The sequence below is a fragment of the Lygodium microphyllum genome, chromosome 5 (assembly GCF_053477565.2).
Source record: "Lygodium microphyllum isolate KBCC chromosome 5, Lygodium_microphyllum_v1.1.10, whole genome shotgun sequence".
Lineage (NCBI taxonomy): Eukaryota > Viridiplantae > Streptophyta > Polypodiopsida > Schizaeales > Lygodiaceae > Lygodium > Lygodium microphyllum.
In genome coordinates this window covers 45,875,055-45,896,945 of record NC_141139.1, presented here as the reverse complement: position 1 = coordinate 45,896,945, position 21,891 = coordinate 45,875,055, and positions in this window count along the sequence as shown.

Below are 21,891 nucleotides of genomic sequence, written 5' to 3'. Positions count from 1 at the left end.
ATATGCTACACCACACACACACAGAGATGACAGAGATTTGCCTACAACATGGGCAACACATGACAAAGCTAACGAATCAATCCAAATGCTACCCTCCTCTTTCAAGGATGCAAAACATACTATACCCATCAATCTTGACTAGATGAAACAAGATATTTTTATATCATTCAACCACACAACTAGACATATATAACTTAATCCCCCTATCGTGTCCCTACATGGACATTATTTTGTATTGTACATCACCTTAGCTTCTTTTCATAAGGCAATTTTGATATTAGAAGACGAATGTGTGTGTGTGTGTGTGTGTGTGTGTGTGTGTGTGTGTGTGTGTGTGTGTGTGTGTGTGTGTGTGACCCTAATTGTCTACATATAGTTGTAGGATGCTAAGTGTAATGTATCCACCTTGATTACTTGATGGATAACATTTTAGTAGTTTCCCCAGAGTTTACCTTCTAGCCATTGCTATCCGTACTTCTGAAGGTTCTTAATTGACCTAACAATCATCTTTCAACAACTCACTCACATCTGGATGTGTCCTTTGAGAGGCTTATTATTCGGAAGGAGTGAATCCCATTACTCTTGGTTCATGGAGTACAACACTTTTTTCCAGTGTAGCAGACTAAGGATTTATGAAATCCCTCGCAGTGCTCTGGCGGCACAGCCATCGTACCTTTCTCTTAAGATAATATACCGTTTGGGTTCTAAGACCAAACCCTAAGTAAGTCAATGAATCTTCCCTTCCTAGTGTTTGTTTTTTTGGAAACCTCTAGGCTAACTGAGACCACCCTACCATAGGACTGGATTCATCAGGAATCCATCCACCCACTTCCCTCTATGGAACTTCCGAGTTATCTAATTACCTACCACATTATGCAAAACATATAAAAATAGCTTCATTAATTAAAATCTTTTTTTGCACAAATTTTTAATTACGTAATTTACTCACAAACATACAATCAAAATAAAATAATTTCATTGATTATATTCCATAATGTGTGTTCTCTTGCCCATACATAAGAAATTTTACAATTTCGCGTGCTGCCTCATCCGATGCATCTCCACGTCACCAAGATCAAATCCACCTATAGCTAGTGTTTATAGGTATCCCAAGTAGAACTCAAGCCATACAGGGGATCAAGTAGTTCCTAGGTGCGAAAAGGGATTTACTAGCCAGAGAGCCCCTAGCACCCTATCCACCTCCTACTTAATATGATCCCTGCTGGGAGACTTCTCGCCATCGGAGCCGGTCCATGCTTCCACGGCAGTAAAAACATCCCCTCTTAGTATGGAGATTCATCACCTATCCTTGGGGGAGGTATAGGGCTCCTCAATTTTTATCTGTTCCAATACTTAATTCAATCAGAATCTAATCTAGAAGATCAAAAACAAGATTGATGTCTACAAGTAGTTATGACTTCAATCAATCATGAAACTTTCAAGTGATGCTTAATTCTAGTAGCAATCGACACTTAAGTTTCACATAATGAAATCTTTCCCTTGGAATTTAACTAGGGGTATCTAGATTTTGGGGTCTGTAACTTCCCAGTTCTTGTAACCAAGTTTCTTGGTCTTAGGTCAATATTTCTCAAGAGCCTTATCTTATTTCGATAGAAATTTTTTAGAAAAGCTTGTGGTATCGCAATTAGTAAAGGGTTGTTATCCGCACCCATGACTCCATTAGTGACTCCCATGTTTGCAAGGGTGTAAGACTCTCGATGATGATGATGATGGATATTGCAGGATTCAATGATATAGGCCTCGTGGATGATTCTTCTTGCCTCATGGAGAGCAATACTTTATTCTTTCTAGTAGACGAAATAGAGACAAGAGTAGAGGTATGATAGAATAGGATAGAGTTCTTTAGTGTCATTTCTCGAATTAGAGTAGAAGAGGATGAGACACCTTCAGCATATCCCCTTCCTTGGGTTGAATGGAATGATGTCTCTTCATCTCGTGGAATAGTCTCCTCCTTCTCGATCAACGTCTCGTCTCGTCAAGATTGCTCTTGTCGCTCTTTCTGGTCATCCCCAAGCCCTCAATTTATAGTTTTCCAAGGGGGGTAGAGAAGAGAGGACGCTTGCCTTTTTTAAGCGTTTTTTGATTAAATCATCAATGATAAAGAGAGAACGTTTTTTTAAAAGTGCTTCTGATGGCATCATTGATGATGCCAGAGAGGGAGATCCATTTTTGTAGCGTGAAGATAAAAATTTACGAATCTATCAGTGAGCACCACGCGATGCATCATCAAGCGGCCGTCACTCCAAGGCGGCGACCAAGGCATAGACCTTGGCATCTTGGCCTTGGCATACTTGGCAACAGACTACAAAGGCTTCATTTTTGGCACCGTTGGTTGCGTGTGAGAAGCTCCCACTAGCTTGTACGAAAATCTTCCTAGGATGTCACCCATCCAAGCAGTGTCATCACCCAAGCGCGCTTAAATGCCAAGTGACTATCCAGCAGGCTAGTTCCTTTTTTGTTGTTCTATACTACAAACATAGTTTTAATAAGCTAGTCTTGGGAGGGTCTCCCAAGTCTTTCTTCCATGAACTTGCATATAATACCTCATTAATTATCTTTATAATGAGAGTCAATTTCATAATTAAAGCTAGTATTTTTTTAAAAACAAATATGCGACATGAATCAATTTTCTGTGGAATGTATACGCACATTAAAATAAACTAAGTAATAGGGACATTACATTCTTCCCTCCTTAGAGAAATCGAGATGTCCTCATCTCGAGAGAAACTGTAGGTATTCTTTCATAAGGGTTACCTCATCGACCCAACAAGTGGCATTCTCTTTAGAATAATCCTTCCATTGGATGAAATATTCTCTAAGGGTCCTATTCCTAAGGATTCTTTCTTTTACATCCAATATTCTATCATGTTGAAGTTCAAGTAAACATTGGCTCAACATTAAAACTTGTTGATCATCATCAAGAATATGATCAGGATAAGGTACGTAGGCCTTCAAGAGACTTACATGGAATACATTATGAACTTTTAGGGTTTCAAGAAGTTGCATCTTATAAGCATTAGGTCCAAGAGCCTTTATGACTTTGTAAGGTCCACAGTATCTTGGGCTTAGCTTCTTGAATTTTCCCAAGGATAAAGAACTCGCGTGTGGGCGTACATAGATAAAAACATTGTCCCCTTCATGGAAGATTCGCTCTTTCCTCCCTAGGTCAACATAGGCTTTCTTCCGATCCTTGGCAACTTGTATATCTTGCTTGATGGTTTTGACTTATTCGTCCATCCCTTCAAGCATCTTCTTAGAAGCTTCAACCTTCAAGGTAGGGTCGGAGAAGTTTAGCAAGGTTGGGCATCCTTGCCCATATAGAGCTCGAAAGAAATAATCTTCCATGGACTCAACCCATATTTTTGCTTCAACCTCCATGTTTTTGCCTTAGCCATCAAACTCGAGTGGTTTGATTTGCTTAAGCAGGAACTTCTTTTCTTGGATCTCACCAGCATTAAGGGTAGGAACAGCTTCCTGTGGTATCGTAAGATTTTCTCTTGTTAGCTCTACAAATGTTATCATACAATTTGCTTCTATCTTTTCAAAAAGAGAAATCATTTCAAAAGGATAAAAATGTTTTATATTAAATTTCAAAGAAGGTTACATCATGATAGAGTTTTCCAAATGAACTTAAGGAATCTAACCATAGGTTTTAGATATATGTACTAACTCGTAATTCTTAATTGCTAGAATGGTAACCAATTTTATATTCAATGGATAGACAAAGTAATTTCTTTTGCTATAGGGGATAAATACAATCTAGGCATGGCATTTGGATATATCCATTGGGTAATAATCGGGCTTTGAAGAATGGATATCCAAAAATCCATACTTTAAAGGAAGATTAGGAAGTCCATATTTGAGGTAATTGCAACATTTAGAGCATCCAACAACTATGATTCGGTCCGTTGGGATGACCTTTGTCGGTTCCTCATAAATATATCGACTTAGTTTAACCTCCTGGCCTCTATTGAATAAAGTTAAATTCACTCTGGCTTCATGGAATAAATAAACCCTCACGACTTTAAGGTTTTCCATCCATCTTATCCTCTTCAAATTGATCTGAACAAAGGCAAGATGGTTTGTGTTGATATAAATAAATTCCACCACTTATCATCAAGCATCTTTCCCAATATAGTGGAGAAGGATCGTAGATGTGATCCAGAATTTGCATTACTTGCATTCTCCATCCATAATCTGTAGAACACATTGCCAATGTAAACATTGCTTGGAAGACTAGAAATTCCTTCCAATCTTCGTCTCTCTGTGGTGTGATTTTTTTTTAAAACACATATTAGCAAGAGAAAGGGAAAACATCTCACATCTCATGCTACATTTACCAACTCTTTTCTTATTTCTTTTCGACTCTAATACCACTTGTAACGTACCCGCCTTGATTTATTGACGAATAATGTTTTAGTAGCTGCCCAGAGTTTATCTTCCAACCGTCACTATCTGCACTCTAATCAGAATGATCGGTCTAGTTAACCCTAGGTCTACCCTGCAAGGGAAGTGTCCTACTATTGCCCACGGAGGACCAACTTGAAGGTTCCTAATTGACCTAACAGTCACCTATCAACAACTAGCTAAGATTTGGAGGTGTCCTTCGAGAGGCTTCTTGTCCGAAAGGAGCAACTGCCATTACTCTTGGTTCATGGAGTACAACGCTTTTTTCCAGTAGTAGACTAAGGATTTATGAAATCCCTCGCAATGCTTTGGCACTGTTCTTGCTCAAGATTGGCTATGATATCTTCGGCTGGTCTACTATGATGCTCCATTTTATTTTGTAGGTCATATTGAGTTATCATTTACTGGATATCGATTGTGATTTCTCCTAAGTCAAGCTAATTATTTTCAAGGTTGGTGTTGGCCCCTAACATGTTGTCGGTTTCTTGGGCAACTAGGGTATTGACTAGATTGACCAAGTCGGATAGAGTTGCATCCCTAATTGTGCTTATCATTGTTACTCCCTAGTGGCTCAACAATTCAAGTCTCTCAATATCTAGTGATTGGAGCTCTTGCCCACTATTCGATGTCTGGGGTCTCCTACTAGTGGGTTCATTTAGCTTTTCTTATTTTGCATGGATTCCTTGTTATTTAAAACAATTCTCAATGTTACGAACACTCTGATGCTAGTGGTGTGCTCCTTAAAGTGCATTGTGCGAAATCAGGCTTTCAACTTTTCTGATGTATGCATCAAATGTTCAATTGATGCAATGTGCGGATCCAATGAAAACAATACAATGTAGTGTACACTTTCCTGATCCTTTCGTGCATTTGACGTCCACTCTAGCTGTTTTTTTTTTTGTCTCTACAGCATCCTAGACCTGTGGTTTGAAGGGTAGCAGGTTTGGTCAATTAGTCTGGGTCTTCATCGAGACACGTGGCTGAGGGTCAGTGCCACAGTCATTCTCTTGGCCATTAGATTGCGATTCACCAGTCTAGTGGCCCTATGAGTCGTTCTATGCATTTGGAGGCATACAGGGGTATTGTCTAGATTGGGCTTAGCCTTTGCCTACCCTAGGTGGATCCAATTTGCTAGAATCTAGGTTCTGTACAGCTCGTTCAAGTGGCAATGTCCGAGTTGTAGACAACAATGAGTGCGAGTCCAAGTGGTCTTGCACTCAACCATCCGAGTCCATGTGGATGGCCATACGAGGCTGAATTAGGTCCAGGGTCTAAGTCTGAGTCTAGAACTCGGACAATTTTTTGGTTGTTTGGGTGGACTTGTGACTCAAAATGTCTAAGTAGGTTGAGGCCGTTCAAGGCAGCAGAGGACATCTGAGTGCGGCGCGGCTGGGTTACAGAATGATGAAAAATCCCTCAAATACTCTCAACGCCTATCTTAATAATGCAACTAGGGTCCTAACTAGGATCAACAAGCATTAGTTGACACTCAAAGAATGCCTGTAGGGCTTGAGGATGTGGGAATGAAAATCGATGAATGAATCTGTGCTCCTATCCTCTCTCTCTCTCTCTCTCTCTCTCTCTCTCTCTCTCTCTCTCTCTCTCTCTCTCTCTCTCTCTCTCTCTCTCTCTCTCTCTCTCTCTCTCTCTCTCTCTCTCTCTCTCTCTCTCTCTCTCTCAAGCTCTCTCTTAACTGAATGCGCACAAATGAGCTCTCTCTTTGCCCTCTTGGCTTCTTAAACCCTTTCTCTCTTGCCATGTTACTTCCCCCTTCTCCCTCTCTTTGTTGTCCTAATGCCTTAAAGCTCTCTTTTCCCTGTTTTTTTCATGTTTTTGACCTGTTATTACAGCAAAAACCCTATTGTATGTTTCTTTGTTTTCCTTGTTTTTCCCTCACCTAAATGCATCCAAATCACAAGCAACCACTTACACTACAACCTACTTACCTAAATCCAAAAAATAGAAAAACTTACTTGCAAATGAGATCGAATACGTCTTCAACTCCCTCATTTCCTACCTATCTCAAGCATACCGATTAGAGACAAACCCTACTTCAATGCTCGATTCGGAGTGTGCAAGCACTCAAAGCTTGAATCCATTAGTCTTGGCAATGGAACCAAAATGTGGAAGCTTCTCGCTTGACTGCCACCAAGAGCCATGGATCGCTCATTGTTTCAAGCATTTCAAGCCAAGTACAATGGCTACCTCTCACATAGTCGTACATGCTCTCACACTCTACGAGTGTAGTTAGCTTACCTCCATGCTCGATCGAGTTGGCTCCTCCCCCAAGCACTTCGATAGCTCCATGATCCAAGGTGCAAGCTCAAGCAAGCTCGATCCTCAAGCTCCCAACTCCGTGCTCCATTGCCATGCTTATGAGACAAGATAAGAGAAGAGAAGAGAAGAGAGAAGAAGATAGAGAGCTTCTCCACCACGGTCCCTCACCCTCACACACTCCCTCTCTCAAGCAAGTAAGAACAAAAAGAATAAGAAGAAGAAGAAGAGAGCTAATTTTGGCCACACACAAAAATGAGATTCTTCATTCACTTTTTGCCTTTTATACAAACCCTAATCCCTTTTGGGCACCTATCCCTTTTTTTACATGAGTGGCCATTTTAGCCGAGGTCCTCTTTCCCTATTCCCTTTCTATTTATAGTGTTTCTTCACCCATGCATGTCTACATTTATAAATTGCATAGGAGGGAGCTTGGTGCTCTTTTATAAAGATTTAGAGTGTGCATTTTCTCTTTTGCGCTTACCCTGAACTTTTAAGGTTGCTCTTGCGCTTGGCCTTTTTTCCTCCTATTTCTTTGGTTAGGCCACCTTTTTCGCTTTGCCTTGCGTCTTTTTGATTTTCTTTTTACTTTCTTTGTACTAGGGTTAACACACAAAGATCATATTTGAATTATTCCCAAAAAGTTTGAAAAAACTCAATCGAGAGTCCATCAACACATGATGATTTCCCTTTCTTCATGCTAAAAACAACCTTCTTAATTAGGTCTATGATGAACGGACACTCTAGACTAAGAACATAAATGTCAAAGCCTTATGACAATAGCCATAATCAATTGGTGGCATATCATTTGGAAATACTTGATAAGAAGTGAAAAAGGATATTATCAATTGCATGGTCAGATGTATGCTCCACACCATACTGATCAGTCACCTCCATTATTAAATATTTCAATCTCTTTTGCATTATTGATTTAAAGAAGAAAGAGCTTAAGCAGTCCCCAACCCATAACCATCTATTACAAGCTTGCACAAGAAGACCTTTGACCTTCTTCTCTTCACGCTTCTAAATGAAAGGTCCCAGGCAAGCAAGTGTTGAAGATTAAATCATCAGGGCATTCTCGTAGAGAATTCCATTCTGAGCAGTTATAGCCATTGATCTAGTCTCTTTATGATAAGCATCATGCCTTCTTCTACAGTCTTTTGCTATATGCACAACTTTATTTTCTAACTCAATCAAAGTAGTAAACCAAGGGAAGCCCAAATAGGGAAATGGTAAGAAAAACCAATCTCCCTACTCATAATAAAGCTTGAAGATGGATGTAGCCAGCAATATCCATTGGACATATAAAATCTATCAAGATGTTTAGCCCTCCAAGAGGTGTCTACGTGCTTGTTTCCCCACAAAAACTAGTTGATGTTGTTATTCTTATCAATTGAGGTTGTATCCACTAAATCATGTATTAAATAGAACTTTCCCAGTGCTTGAAGCTCATCATAACACTTGGTTTATGACTCATGGGACCAATTTGTAGTAGGAAAGAGTACCATATTACAATCACCAACGAAGATAGCAAAAGGATCAATACTCACCTTGGAAATATTTTCCCACACTTGGGTTCATTAAGATGAGAGATTTGGGGAACACATAGAGATTTAAAAAATCCATAATCCTCCATAACCAACTTTGATTATTACAAACTAACCCCCTCACTAATTGCAATTAAAGTTGGGTTCAAATCACTTTGATAGAGAACATTGTACCACCCAAACCTCTCTCATGCACATCCACAAAGGCTTGAAACCCTTTAGGACAATTGTTCCCCCCGGACTTTACCTCCTAAAGTGCAATAACTACTAATTTTCTCATTTTAATAAGTTATCTAACTTGAAATCTCTTTAACTTAGCCTTTGAGCCCCCTAAAATTCCAAGAAACTATCTCAAGCATGCACATAGGAAGTTTAAATGTTAACATTTGGATTTTTCAAGGGGGCATAGACATTAATAAAGGTTGATTGCACCTTGCTTGTTTTTAAGAGAGCCTCCCACCTTAGCTTTATTGCCCTTATCACAAGCCCCCACCGACTTATTGGCTTGCTTCTTTGTAGTCTTGTCTACCAACATTTTCCATGACTCCTAGGCTCCCTTGTCTCCATCATTTGATAGGGTTGCCTTCTTCTTGATAGCCATTACTAAAAATTCTAGCTTATCTTCATTTCTAGGCTCCTCCTTCTTTTCCACAACTTTTGATTACTTTGGGAAATTTCTTGCAAAACGGCCATTTTGGTGGCAAATGTAACAAGAATCTAGAAAAGGGGAGAACTTAACTACACATACCACCTCAATGCTTGATGCATCGACCAACTCTAATGCTTTTGGGGGTTCAAACCTCCTATCCCAAATAACACAAGCATTCCTTTCACTCTTAGGATTGATAAGAAGTGATGGAACATTTAGGACTTTTCCTAGTGAGGTAATAAATTATTTAACATCCATTTCAAGAAAAATGTGCAAGTTCAAGAAGGACACCTATATTAGACACTTTGTTAGTGAAGCCACTTTAGGAGAAAAACTAGTTAAGGAATGCAATGTACCGTGCAAGTTCAAGAAGGACACCTATATTAGTCACTTTGTTAGTGAAGCCACTTTAGGAGAAAAACTAGTTAAGGAATGCAATGTACCGTGCAAGTTCAAGAAGGACACCTATATTAGACACTTTGTTAGTGAAGCCACTTTAGGAGAAAAACTAGTTAAGGAATGCAATGTACCAAGTCTCCCTTGAAGCCCGTCGATGATGATAGAAGCCATTCCTTCGAGATTCCCTCTCCTTTGGTAGATACCAAGAGAACTTGATAAAACAATAACCAATGAGCCTAAACTGAGTAGTGCATTTCCCTTGGAAAGTATTATCAAACCATGTGGGAAACTCTTCCTCAAAGGGTATCTTACACGTGAAGAAGATAAACACTCTTGAAATAGTATAACCAAGATAGTGATTGCACGAAGATTCCATAGACATGGTAATCCTCACCTTGTGAACTTCCTTACCTTCCCCAAGGCTCTACTCCCTTGCTGCATTGATATTTCCCGCCATACCTTTAAACACTAGAACATGATCATATGATGGCTCATTCACCTATTTTCCATACGACACTATTTCATCTCGACATCTTGAGTATGCTTCAGACGTTATCGCCCTCATGTGCCTCAAATAGGACATCATGTGAATGCTTCCCTTGCATGCATGCAGGTAGGCCATTGTAGCACATGCATAGTAAGTTTCCCTTGAAAGCATGTGATTCGCACCATCTCTCTCTCATCTTCCCAAAACTTGCACATTCAACTATTAACAAACTTGACAAAGTTGGAAGATTTGGAAAACCTGTGTGCACAACTATAATATTGTCATTCAACAAGCTCATATTTTGTTTTTCAAGTGCACAAAATTTGATTATAGTTTGTATCCACTACAAAATGGAACTAGCTTATAACCACCCTCCCACACATATCATAAAATAGGCCACCCATGTCATTCAAGTTGTAATATGTTCTACTTTCATAAGGAGATGATGGTGATGTGAAAAAGCTATCTCCATCCCCAAGAGAGAATGTGTGCAAAAGTGAGCTTTTTGAGCAAGCTTTTTTGGGCAACCTCCAATTCTATTCCACATAGTCCACTTGTTCCTCCTTTTCTTCTGGAGCACCAATGCTACTCCTCCACTGCCACCACCATTTCCACTACCACCACCACCACCTCGACTATTGGTTCTCCATTGCCACTAGCACCTCCACCTCCACCATCACCACTACTACTACTACTACCACCACCACCACCACCACATCTTACTCGCTCCCTCCTCACATCAGCACCACAACCAATGGTGTTAAAAATACTTGGTCTCTTTCTCCCCCCCTGTTAACTACCTCAAGTACCGATTCTCTCCTCTCTCTCTCTCTCTCTCTCTCTCTCTCTCTCTCTCTCTCTCAAGTACCAATTCTCTTCTCTCTCACACACACATACACAGAGCTCTTCTCATATGTTGGGAACCAACCACCAACGTCCCCCTCAATAACACCTCTCTCTTTCTTTGTCTCTTTCAAGTACTAATTCCTCTCTCTCTCTCTCTCTCTCTCTCTCTCTCTCTCTCTCTCTCTCTCTCTCTCTCTCTCTCTCTCTCTCTCTCTCTCTCTCTCTCTCTCTCTCTCTCTCTCTCTCTCTCTCTCTCTCTCGTGCATTGGGGACCCATGGCATGCATGCCCCTCTCCTCTTCCCCTTAACAACACCCTCACTCAGTCACTTTATTTCTCTTTTTCACTCCAAACTCTCTCATTTATCCTCTCTCTCTCTCTCTCTCTCTCTCTCTCTCTCTCTATCTCTCTCTCTCTCTCTCTCTCGTGCATTGGGGACCCATGGCATGCATGCCCCTCTCCTCTTCCCCTTAACAACACCCTCACTCAGTCACTTTATTTCTCTTTTTCACTCTAAACTCTCTCATTTATCCTCTCTCTCTCTCTCTCTCTCTCTCTCTCTCTCTCTCTCTCTCTCTCTCTCTCTCTCTAAAGTCACACACACACACACACGCACGCACGCACACAATGTGTTTGTAGTTCTCTTAACTTTCTCACATCACTAAATTAAGCTTGTGTGCTTATTCTTGATACTATTATCACAATGCTAGTGGTTGAATTGCGCATACATAAGCGATATCACACTTACTTATACATTCACATCCCCTCTCCCCCCTCTCAATTCTTTACATGTATTTTATACTTACATCGTAATATATTATACATGCACATCCCCCCTCTCTCAATTCTTTACACGTATTGTATAGTTACATCTTGATGTTTTGGTACTTCAATTGTGCACACATTAGTGAAACCACATACACAAATAGTTATACTTATGTATTCCTCTCCCTATCCCTCTTCCTCTCTCTCATCCTCATTTGAATAGGCTTACATATGGATTGAAGGTATGCATTTGTTTACAATAACCCTTGCAATCTCTTTACAATCTTTGTAAAATGCAAGGGTTTAGGGTTACTATGAGATCTATTGTTTTCAAAATGTTTTAATGTTTAATATTTAGACAATAATATTATCACATTGTTATTCATTTAACTACACACATATACATTTTCATGCATAAATGCATTCACATTCTCCCCTTCTCTCAATTCTTTGCACGTGTTTTATAATTGCATCCTGATGTATTCGTACTTTAATAATGCACATGAGTGAAACCACATATACAAATAATTACGCATTCCTCTCCCTCTTTATCTTGCTCTCTCTCATATTCATTTGATTAGGCTTACGTAAGGATTGAAGTTATGCATATGTTTACAATAACCCTTACAATTGCTTCACAATCTTTGTAAAATGTAGCTCCATATTGCCTTGTTACATGTTTTAGTTATTCCTTTTAAGACTTTACCATTCAATACTCAAAACTTTCAACAATCAAATATTTTGATGCACTTATACATTTTACATTATATTGATACACTTATACATTTTACATTATATTGCATAAACTTACTACAAGAAGGTACACTAACTCCACAATTAGATTTACAAGATGGTGAACTGATGTGCACAAAGAAAATGTATATATTCATTGCAAACATAAAATATCAATCGAAGTTCATTGTTAAAGGTTGGAATGGGTGATCCCTAACAAACTTCTAGACTCCCTCGTGAAAATGTACTAGCTCAATCAAATAGGGAAGTGTATATTCCAAGAGGATAGTATCCATGGGATTTTCCTCAAATAAAGGTGAGCATATAAAGGAGGTGGGTGGGATCCTTTGCATCTTCTCCACATTATCATCCACAAATAGTGTCATTGTTGGGCTAAAGTGTGGCCATCAATATCATCAAAACATTTTAGAAAAGGTGGCTTCACGTAACTCCTTCTAGAAGAAAACGTTATAGGAACTATTTTGCAACTGCCTTGACCATATTGAAATACAAATTGTGGTGCTTGCATTGTTTTCTTTAAAAATCACCTCTAATTGATTGGAGTAGATTGCTCAAGTTTTCCTCCTTCATTGAGCTCCAAATGGCAATGTCAAACAATGTAGATATTTTCTTTAGAAGCATAGTGAGGCTTGGCCACAAAATCACTAAATATCTACCTACTTTTAAGGGATTGATTGGTAATGATCCCTTTTACATTGGATGCTTATGTAGAAGCACCCCATTCACATCAAACACAATAAGCTTCCGCGTTGGGGGGAGTTGTACATGACGAGTAGGAAAGGTGAGCATGCATGTATATTGGCATGAACAAAAAGAGAGCTCTATTATGATCAACATAGGAGTTTACATAAACATGTTACCTTCACTCTTAAAAATCTCCCCTATTTAGTAAAGTGATACAAGCATATGAGCTGTCTTTGACAATCTAGGGCTAGTGATGCAAGGTCACCATACCTCGCACTGTAATCTAAAATGGTGTCTCCTTTTGTGCATGTTTGCAAAAATAAACTTTAAAAAGCCCCATCACACTGTATGCCACCTATAGTAGGTGGTATTCATACCAAGGGAATTAGGAATTTACTAAAAGCCTAGAAAACAACTCTCTAATAGTTTAACAATAATGGATCTCATACTAACCTCTCATTAGGACTCCTATTGTATTGCACCACCACTTATCTATAGTAATGTCATCTATCGTGAATTTTAGAGAAATTCTTGTTGAGTTAAAACATGCTTTTCAGCTAATTAGCGTTCTTAAACAGCCCCGAAACACACTTAATTAATGAAAAATCATAAAAAGGAGAGCAGTCTGAGAGAGTTTCAGTGGTCTCCCAAAAACCCTAATTTTTGGGCCACCCTTCTACATCTATAAATAGACAGACTGCCCCCATTCAGCCTCATTCCGTTTGTGTAGGTTTCACACTCTCCAATGCAGATTGCAGCCATCAGTCTACCTCCACGTGGCTATCCACAGCCTTTGTGACTGCTACCACCTCTCCCTCTAGCCTCGCAGTGCCTTGGAGCCTTCTTCCAGCTGTCGCCCAATGTCTGGCGCCATCTCCCAGACTGGTTTAGCCTCTAGCTGCCATCACCAACATCTCCAACATCAAGCGATATCTTACATCATGTGTTTGCATCCTCCCGGAGCCGCCTGGCATCATCTCTCCCCTCCCCAGAGCTGTTGCCTTTGTCTCTAGCAGCCCCTGGTGTTAGCGTTTTGCAGTTTCCTCTCTCTTCACACTCCGACTAGTGATTACAGACTTGGGATCCGTCTCTAGTGGATGTCATACTCCATCATTACTCTTCCCTTGAGCACACTGTACACTCTTATATTCATTTACAACATTCATTCACTTCAGAGTTGTGTTCTCTCTCTCCCTTCTTCTGTTTGCATTTGAGTTTTGAGTTTTGCATTTAGGGTTTGAGTTTTGCTTTCTGTGTTTGTATCTGTCTCTCTGTGTTTCTGTCGTGGTCGTATACTCTGTGTTCCCTCAGTGCAAACCCTAGTAGTTTTCTTCACATGGTATCAGAGCCTGTGCTCTTGTAAAAAGTATCCTGCAAATATTGTGGAGAGCTAGTCTTTGTGCGAGGCACACAATACGACTCATAACCGAATCACAATGTCTCAGACATCTTCTTCTCTAGTTTCTACGATGTCCTATCAGGCTTCTCCATCACTAAAGGCCCTAAGACAACATTATGGACTCAATGAGGAGGATGACACTCCACTTTCACCTTCACCTTCTTTTTCTACTCCTATTCTAGATTTCACTAACATGACAGAGGAGGACTTTGAGGAGTACTATCACAACAAGTACAATGATGTTTACACCTCTCCTACTAGTTTTGCTACCACATTCAGACCGCGGTTGGTGAGGTTGGCCACCTCTCTGATCATGGAGGACATACATCATTTGGAACGTCTGGCGATCCATCTTCATCGTCTCAGCCAAGTCTAATGTCAAGTTTGTACAATCCTTTTGAGTTGCATGAATCAAAACTCTCACATTTTTCTTCTTTTGAGGTACATGATTCGAATGACTTTGTGTATGTGAACTTTAATAGAGAGGGCTCACGAAGCAGACGGAATTCATGTACATCTACAACTTTTATTTCATTTGAGCATGTCACACACACTTCTCACTTCCCTCCCATCCCACCCTCTTCTATATCACGCCTTGATCACCTCTCACCATCTTTCCAAAACCTTGGATTACACTCCACATCTGCATCACACACCCTAGGGGTTGGATCTTCCATCTCCGCTCCTAGCATCTTCTCCTTCTCTACTCCATTCTCTACCTCTTTGCCGTACTTCATTAGGGGGGATGCCACCCTTTAACATAGTACCTCTCACCTTTCAGCAAATGAGCACACCCATAGCTCTTGGGTCAACTGCAATGGGCATCCCCCTCACTATCCCCAGCTTCACATATCACATGACCACTCAAACGCAGGGGTTTCCATCCTCAGCTTATGGTGCGTCTTCACACTCTCCTTGGGTTACACCTACGCACGGATTCCCATCTTTTATTCCTCGTGTTCCCATCCCACCTCCTTGGGTTACTCATATGGCTACCATGCCCATGCCTAGTTAGCCCATCCCTACCTATGGATCCACCTTGCACACTACCTGCATGCTTGGTGCGCACTCTGGGGCCCATTCCCAAGTGTACTCCACTCCCCCATCCTACCCACACTACATTTTTTCACACTATCCATCTCCGAGCACTACCACTCTTGTTGCAACGGCCAAGAATGCCTTCACAGATAAGACATGTTTTAAACAGGTCAAAATTCACCATTTGGTCGAATTTCATGCAACAAGTGCTTGGGTCTCAGGGTCTTTGGGACCTCGTCATTGGTCTCGAGCCTATGTTGGGGACCCTCTACTAGCTCATCCTGATTACATCCGTCAATGGAGAGCCCGCAATGCCACAACCAATGTTGAGCTAATGCAAGGATTGCTTCCTGAGTTTCACTCTCAGTTGCAGCACTTCCCGCTCGTGTCAGAGCATTGGAGTCACCTTCTCGACCGCTATGCGGCTCGAGATCATATTCAGTGCATCAATCTCAACTTTGAGCTTCAAGAGTTCTCTATTAAGGAAGGGGATGATATAAAAGTCAAGTTAATTGAATATAGGTGGTTACTTGCCGAGTTCTCCACTACTAGCTCTCCAAAGTTAGATGACGATCAAGTTACATTCTTCTTGAATAAGTTGCTCGAAAAGTACTTCAATTTCATTCAATACATCATCTTCCAACCTTGATTGCCAACCCTCTACGAGTTTGAGTGCCAGTTCTTGCATTACGCAAGGCTGCATGATCAAGTCCACAAGAAATCCTCATCACAACCTTATTCATAGCGGAGGGGGTCGGTTGCCTCTTCTTCAGAAGGGAAAACCACTAGTGGCAAGAACTCGTAAGATGTGAAGGTAAGCCAATCAAAGGGTGACTCCTCTTCCTTAGATGAAACCAAAGAATCTAGACCTATTTGGCAGCAATTCCCTAAGAAAAATCAATTTTGCACACATTGCTAGAGAGCAGGCCATGTGGATGAGTAGTGTCACTCTAAGGCCCAAGGTCTTCCACCTAAAAAGCCTTAGTAGACTGGTACGACTGCACAGTCCAGTGGGGCTATGACTTCCGCTCCTACTTCATCGGCTCCTTCAGCACCCGTTGTTGCTACTGGACATGTGGCTCGAGTACATCCTCAGCAGCCCATCTCTTTCACTACCCCTGAGGGACTGGCTGATTGGTCTGCAAGTTTTGATCCCGTTGCACTTCATGCATCCATCTCACCTTCCTCTCCACCTCGTTAGGCATTCCCTTGGTAGAGCCTTGCTACTAGACGTATGTGATGGTGGCCATCTTCTTAGACTAACATGCCTCTAGGTCCTTTTGGATACACTAGGTGAGTCTAGCATTCATTTTTTGCACTCTTAGAGTCCAGTCCATAGGATTCATTGTCCTTGCCTTTTCCATTCTTTTGTCTTCCACTGCATTTACTCACACACATACACATTCATTGCATTTATTTTGAGTTAGATTTCCTTTATGTTATGTTTTGCTTTGGAGCATCTCACCACTAACCTCTGTGTTTGCAGATTCTCATCTCTTTTACAGGGTTTTGTCTTTCAGTGTAGGGCTAACTTGCAGATTTCTTTTGTCCTACTCGGGCTAGAGACGTGGGGATGAGCACTATTCCTTTCATGGTTTCATCATCCTAGGAGTGCTTGCTCTTCTTCGAGCATGGCAGTTTCCCCTCCCGAGGCAGATCATGCAACATCTCTCTCAATGCTATCATGGTGGTGACTTCTGCCTTGCTCTTCCAGCATGGTGCTTCATCTACTTCATCTTCTTTCATTCCTTATGGTTCTTGGTACCATAGAAGACCGACATTAGGCTCCTCTTCCTTCTTCGTCATCTACATCTAGGTTGAGAGGGGGTTCCTATCCTTCTTAGTATTCTACAAGCGTGAGCACTTTGTCTTTGGCATTGGTTTCTTCCCCCTATTGTACCTTACCCTTTGCATTGCATGATTTCATCATCCTTGTACTAGGGCGCTTGGGCAAGTGAACAATTTTCCCACGAGGGACAATGTCCAAGTGGCACCTATTGCATGAGCATTCTTCAGCATGTAGCATACCTTGCATCTCATTGTGCAGAGCACCACTTGAGTGGATCCTCAGTTGTTTCCACAACTGACGGCTATTGTTACCACACCATCATACTCCTTCATCACTTGGATACCTCATCACCTATTTTGCCTCGTCATCGACACCCTTGAGTTGATGGGTAAGCTTGTATTGGTTTGTGATGTGTTGGGTATACCCCCCCTACTCCCGTCTTGTAGGTCACTGTTACTCAATCGGTCGCATCCCATAAAATTTAACTCACTTATTCAAAAAAATATAATCAATGTGGTTCCATATGCCTTTGTAGGGCTTGGTAGGCCACTGGGCAACCGATGTGCACCCTTTGTCCGATGCCCTGTGGTGACTACTTTGATTTCCTTGGCAAGATAACCACTGCCTCTATAGTCTTGGTAGGCCACTGGGCAGCTGACGTGCACCCTTTGCCTAATGCCATGGCTGCTTTGGGGTGGGATGCCTTGGGATCAATAAACATCACAATGGCTGGCCTAGCCTTTTGGCTCAATTTTGGGCTTGAGAGGGGGTGTTGAGCTAATACACGCTTTTTAGCCGATTAGCATTCTTAAACAGCTCCAAAACACACTTAATTAATGAAAAATCCTAAAAAGGAGAGTGGTTCGAGAGACTTTCAATGGTCTCCCAAAAACCCTAATTTTTTGGGCATCCTTAGACAGGCTGCCCCCATTCAGCCTCATTCCGTTTGTGCAGGTTTCACACTCTCCAGTGCATATTACAGCCATCAGTCTATCTCCACGTGGCTATCCATAGCCTTCACATATGCTGCCACCTCTCCCTCCAGCCTCGCAGTTCCCTGGTGCCTTCTTCTAGCTGCTAGCGCCATCTCCCAGGCTACGTTTGGCCTCCAGCTGCCATCGCTAGCATCTCCAACATCAGGCAACATCCTACAACCTGCGTTTGCATCCTTCTGGAGCCGCTTGGCATCATCTCTTCCCTCTCTAGAGCTGTCAACTCTGTCTCTGGCAACCCTTAGTGTTAGCGTTTTGCAATTTCCTCTCTCTTCACACTGCGAATGGTGATTATAGACTTGGGATCCGTCTCCGGTGGATGTCACACTCCGACATTGCTCTACCCTTGAGCACAATGTACACTCTTACATTCATTTATAGCATTCATTCACTTCAAAGTTGTGTTCTCTCTCTTCCTTCTTCTGTTTCTGTTTGAGTTTTTGCGTTTAGGGTTTGAGTTTTGCTTTCTGTGTCTGTGTCGGTCTCTTTGTGTTTCTGTCGTGGTCGTACACTCTATGTTTCCTTGGTGCAAACCCTAGTAGCATTCTTCACAATATTTGCCTCATAATTGACATTTGAGTGCATGTATGCTAGAATATGTAACACTTGTACATGCATTTCAAGCAAATATACCAATTTTAGTTGTCATAGTTAGTAAACGAAGCCACCAAGTTTGATATTTGAGCAAAAACCAATAGGATTGTATTGTAACATTAAACCTCACACCTCTCTACCTCCAATGGCACAAATAGACATCATGCTATGAACAACTTTTGTCATGTGTAAGACTCAATACCTCTACTTTGACTCTATTCGTTGGTGCCCATCCTCCACAACATACTCAATGTTGACTTTATTTGTTGGCATCCATTCTCCATAACATACTCAATGAGCTCCACCATTAAGGGTGCTGTGGTAGTGAAAATTAACATCCTTGTGTCCTTGAGCATGTGATTAGCCAAATGCATGGCATCGACTAACTCTAACTCAGTCTGGGAGTTCCATGACAGATTTCGTTTCCCCTATGCATGCACATCACTAATGAACTACCATGATATCACATGCATTGTTTGTGGTTTCTTCATCAACTTCGACCATTTTGTGTTGATTGACGTCCTTCATTGCCTATGCCAATCTCGCAAGAATACCTCACTTGGCTAATCACTTTGTAAAGTATTTCTTGTCTCGAACGGGTCATAGAGAATAGTACACCACTCCACCTTTGCCATCATAGAGGTGTGGGAGACAATGTTTTGCAAGGGGGCTTCCACATGAATGTCAATATGGCCCTGTGCAAATAAAGCTAACTATTTGCTATATATTTTCGCTTTTGAATATTACTATACATAAAATTCATGAGTCATGTTTGTTTATGTATGTGTTCAAATGTCACATCCTCTACTATTGTAGGTTCATGCTCTTGAATTGTTTCCTCCTCTACACAAGACAAAACATTATTATTGACATTAGAAAGGGGAAGAAGGCTCGAAAGCTTCACTATATTGCGTCGAGTTGTTTAGATTCATGTGAGCATGCGAGTAGGCTAGGTGAGAGATAGTCATATGCTTCATACGTTGAAATCCTTGAATCAATAAGGATGCGTCCAATGGTCCCCATGTTGAACTTGTAAAGTGCAATAACTTCATGGGAATTAGAAATCCTACAAGGGTTGTGAATAAAGAATTAAACCCTAATTAAAAAGATTTACTTTTTAATGAAAATTGATAGATGTGTTGTGCATCAAGGATCATGCAATGAATCTTAGGTGATGGACCAATTGAGCAAGTTGGCCACATATATAGACATAATAGCATGAACTTTAGATAAATAACACTTGCTAGGTGCATGGGGTAAAAAGCGGGTGGATGGAGGTCTCAACAACCTCATCCTATGGACAAGTGGACGTGTTTAGTTGGGCAGTTTCCTACATTATTGTTTAGGATAGGGGCAAATTGATTAGATTGCCTACATAGTAGGATAGAACCCCGATCAATATTGTTTTAGGAAAGCCTAGTATGACTATGCCACGATAGAGGGGTTGATGCATTGCTCCCCCTTTGTTTCAGAGTTCTTGAATAAAGTATAGTGTTAGGTACTCTTGTCCTTGAGAGGTTTTCACTCGTCCTTGAGAGGTTGTCAAGTGGTCTCTTTAGGAGGGACGTTAAACAATTGTTTTTAGGATGACCTTATAAGTCTTGGGACCTTTAGGTTCAATACTTTCATTGCGGCCTTGCCATTTCATTATGAGGTAGATTGGAAGACTACTGGCTAAGTTTGTGCATTGTGTGGGGTCCAAACAGTGCTACTCATTGAGAGGTGTCTACACAATTACTAAACATTACCTCCTTTAGCCTTGTTAAGGGCATGTACATAGCATATTCTAATATATCCCTTGAAATAGTGCTTTTATGTCATTCTTGCTACTATTACAAACCTTATAGAGGAATCATAAATATATATCAACACCACAATTAAATTCTCATTCACATCTTTACACTTCATTGTGATTATACGTCCATTTTCCTCCATCCATAAACAAATAGGACTCCACATGTTTCTAATTAAGAGTAGAGTGCCCCTTTTCCCTCTATTGCATGCATTGTAAAAAAGCTAAGTAGCTTAAAAATTTGACGCTTTTTAGATCCTATTTGCTCAAATTATTTTCTTAGCGAGTAGCAATGTCTAGAGCTCTTCTTTCAAAACAAACATATTTCCTTCTATTAATGATCTATCCTCTTACATTCCATGTTATTGTTGTGATTTGCGAGATACTTTATGTAGGCTAATAGGAGATTGTATCATTGGAGGTATCATCTTCACAATGTAGAGTAGCAAAGAAATTCCTATCAACCCATAGAATTATGAAGAATTATAGTAGATTATATCATTGGAGGTATCATCTTTGTAATCTAGAGCATCAAAGAAGTTCCTTTCAAGTGATTGAATTCTAAAGCCAACTTTTTGAGTGTTTATTTTCTTGATTCATTGCATTCTAACCCTACGAAAAGGAGACAACCATTTCAGATAGGTCGGAGATTGATATGTAGAAGACAAACCTACGTAGGTGTTAACAAACGTCTAATTGTTGAATTGTTCTAATATGTATATTGGCTCGCCAAGGGTGTAGAGTTTAAATGTAGGCAAGTGTTTGGACTTTGGCACAAGGGTCATGGCAAATGTAAAAGGGGTTTCCCACAGTCCCTTTTTTAACAGCACCAAAAACTATTCAAACTATAGCATATTTTTGCAATCATCTTTCCCACATATGCAAAGGATGGGATGTTAAATGTGAAATCTAGAGTAAATATATACTTATATATCCTCTTGCATGTTGTTTACATGCTCTAGGCTATAAATTCATGAAACAAATATACAAAGGTTCCAAACTTTTGCAATTTAGAAAAGTTATGAAACTCTCCAACAAGCCCTATATTCTGGAGACCTTTTCTATCCTCACCTTATAAAAGCTTGGTAGGAGTTTTGGAAGGGACGAGGGAAGTCCCTCTAAATCTTTTTATGCATACATATTTTTGAGCTTTTTGTGCACAATGCATTAGTGGCACGGTCTTGTATTATAAACTTGCAGGAACAAATGTAAAGCCTCCCTAATTCAACTTTATTTTAGACCATGCTTGTGAAATCACTCAATTTCTTGAGAGGAAGCCTCCATAATTGAGCTTCATTTTAAACCATGCTTATGACATCAGTTAAAGGGGATTCACACATCTTCAAATGTGTTATCGACACTGGTGCATGGAGATGACGTGGAAAAGGCGATTTGAGGATTTGATTCTCTATTGTTGGATATTTGTGTAGGCTCTTCTGCCTGTCCAAATCTTAAA